We start from the raw sequence: 3,484 nt of genomic DNA, 5'->3' as shown, positions 1-3,484 counted from the left end.
TCGTGCTGCTATTGAATATACTCTTGATGATCTTAAGGGCATTAGTCCCACTCTATGTCAACATAAAATAAATTTGGAATCAGATGCCAAACTAGTTCGTGATCCTCAACGACGTCTGAATCCTAAAATGAAAGAAGTGGTAAGAAAAGAAATACTAAAGCTTCTGGAGGCAGGTATAGTTTATCCCATTGCTGATAGTCAGTGGGTAAGTCATGTTCATTGTGTCCCTAAGAAGGGAGGTATTACTGTTGTTCCTAATGATAAAGATGAATTGATTCCACAAAGAATTATTACAGGTTATAGGATGGTAATTGATTTCCGCAAATTAAATAAGGCTACTAAGAAAGATCATTACCCCTTACCTTTTATCGATCAAATGCTAGAAAGATTATGCAAACATACACATTACTGCTTTCTAGATGGTTATTCTGGTTTCTCTCAAATACCTGTGTCGGCTAAAGATCAATCAAAGACTACTTTTACATGCCCTTTTGGTACTTTTGCTTATAGACGTATGCCTTTTGGTTTATGTAATGCACCTGCTACCTTTCAAAGATGCATGATGGCAATATTCTCTGAATTTTGTGAAAAGATTTGTGAGGTTTTCATGGACGAATTTTCCGTCTATGGATCTTCTTTTGATGATTGCTTGAGCAATCTTGATCGAGTTTTGCAGAGATGTGAAGAAACTAATATTGTCTTGAATTGGGAAAAGTGCCACTTTATGGTTAATGAAGGTATTGTCTTGGGGCATAAAGTTTCTAAAAGAGGTATTGAAGTTGATAAAGCTGAGGTTGATGCTATTGAAAAGATGCCATGTCCCAAGGACATCAAAGGTATAAGAAGTTTCCTTGGTCATGCCGGATTTTATAGGAGGTTCATTAAGGACTTCTCAAAAATTTCTCGGCCTCTGACTAATTTATTACAAAAAGATATACCATTTGTCTTTGATGATGATTGTGCAGAAGCATTTGAAATACTTAAGAAAGCATTAGTCTCTGCACCTATTGTTCAGCCACCTGATTGGAATTTACCCTTTGAAATTATGTGTGATGCTAGCGATTATGTTGTAGGTGCTGTTCTAGGGCAAAGAGTTGATAAGAAATTAAATGTTATCCATTATGCTAGTAAGACTCTAGAGAATGCTCAAAGAAATTATGCTACCACTGAAAAAGAACTTTTAGCAGTTGTATTTGCTTGTGATAAGTTCAGATCTTATATTGTTGATTCTAAAGTAACTATCCACACTGATCATGCTACTATTAAATATCTTATGGAGAATAAAGATGCTAAACCTAGACTTATTAGATGGGTTCTCTTGCTACAATAATTTGATTTGCATATTGTTGATAGAAAAGGAGCTGAGAACCCCATTGCAGACAACTTATCTAGGTTAGAGAATGTTCTTGATGACCCACTACCCATTGATGATAGCTTTCCTGATGAACAATTAAATTTCATAAGTACTTCTCGCAGTACCCCTTGGTATGCTGATTATGCTAATTACATAGTTGCTAAATTTATACCACCTAGCTTCACATACCAACAAAATAAAAAGTTCTTCTATGATTTGAGACATTACTTTTGGGATGACCCACATATTTATAAAGAAGGAGTAGATGGTGTTATTAGATGTTGTGTACCTGAGCATGAACAGGAACAGATCCTACGCAAGTGCCACTCCTAAACTTATGGAGGACACCACGCAGGAGATAGAACTGCACATAAGGTATTAAATGTCATTGTGAGTATGAATATATGTAACATCCCAAATTTTCAATTTGGAATGTTATACATTAGGTCACCATGCATATCATATTTTATTTTGCTTTTGGTTTTGATCCTAGAAAATCCTAAGCAACTCAAGGACCCACGGAGAGAGTTGGGGATTTCGTTATTTACATATTTGAGTTTTCTCAAACTATGTAAACCGGATCATTTGATTTTATTTATTTTATCATCAATTATTTCTATTACAAAAATATGAGAGAGGGAATAAAACGACTTTCCCAAAATATAGAAATATTGAGGATTTAATAAAAAAATCAAATAAGTTTTATTTTGGAGTTTTTCAGTATTTTTATTTGAATTTAGGAAAAATGCGCGTTTTCCAAAGTTGTAGTTTGGGCCCAGATAAATGTTCACTTTATCGGGCTTGATTTTAGGAACCCGGCAAAATTTATTTCGTGATTTTTGGAGTCCGTTTAGTATTTCTTTTTATTTTTCTTCCGAGCGGAATTTAAAAAAAAACCGCGAACCTACTACGGGCCGTATTCGGCCTGGACTCCGCCGGCCTAGGCTATATAAGCCGCCGCCCCGGCTCGAGGAGAGCCCAGCCGCTAGCGCTCGACCTAACCCTAATCCGCCGCCGCTGCCCTCAGCCGCCGCCGCCGACTCGCCGGAGCGCGCGCCTTTCGAGGTTCGCCGCCGCCACATTTTCCATGCAGTTTTTTTAAAAAATTCTATTCGTTGTTTTTCTTTTTCGTCGGATTTTCCGCGGTTATTTTCTGATCGCGATTTCTGATCCGATTTTCGTTTTAGTATAACTTTTCGCTCGTTTATCGGAATCAGGCGATTCAAGCGCCTGGAGTTTCGTATCGAAACCCTCTTTCCGAATAATCAACTTAAACAAGTTTTTGCTACTATAAAATTTGCCCTAGATCCATATTACTAGAACGAAGTTGTTTTTTTCGCCGTTTGATTTCTTTTGCTTCGTTCGATTTGATTCTTTTTGCGAACCAGGGTTCTTAAGTTGAACTTTCTAGTTAGATCTTCTATTTGAGTTTTACCTGTGCATTAGATGAGTACTTATTGTATGCTTGTTGTTTGTCTGTGATAGAATACCCGGAGTGCGCCGCTTGTTACTTCAAATCTCTAGGTTTCGCGGATCATCAGCAAGGCAAGTAACACTTTGATCATACCTTAACTAGAACCCAGTTTTATTGCATTAGATCAATCCTCACACATTGCATGACTAGGATCTAATTAAATTGTGGGATGGGAAGTAGATGAGGTAGTACCTATTACCTGTTTATTACCAAACCTTTGGGAGTTACTTCTACGTTTGCTTATTATGCCATGCTATGCCAGTAGACGTGGATTGGGTGAGTGAAATCCATGACAGATGTGAGATTGTTAATTAAGGGTTTATCTAAGGTGGCAACCTAACACACATCTGGGTGGATTGAGGCACCTAGGGTTACCAGGACTTGCCTGTTTTCTTTTGGACCGCCACCCAGGCTCAAAGGGATCATGAGATTATTCAAACTAGAAACTTCTGTGTGCAGCCACAAGCCATTATGGGCTCTAGCATAGTTGACTAAGTTGTGCGAACTCTTATAGTGGTGGACTAGCAGATATAGGGGATGTAGGTTGGTACGGTCTATCACGTCGTAAGGTGCTAGCGCTTCGAAAAGATTATGTCTCTGTCATCCGTTTCTCAAACACCCTGTAGTGCGAGAAACCAAACGGAGGCGATCGAGTC

Source organism: Triticum aestivum, chromosome 2A, assembly GCF_018294505.1.
Source record: "Triticum aestivum cultivar Chinese Spring chromosome 2A, IWGSC CS RefSeq v2.1, whole genome shotgun sequence".
Classification (NCBI taxonomy): Eukaryota; Viridiplantae; Streptophyta; class Magnoliopsida; order Poales; family Poaceae; genus Triticum; species Triticum aestivum.
The sequence above is the reverse complement of the archived record's forward strand: the minus strand, read 5'-3'. Positions refer to the sequence as shown.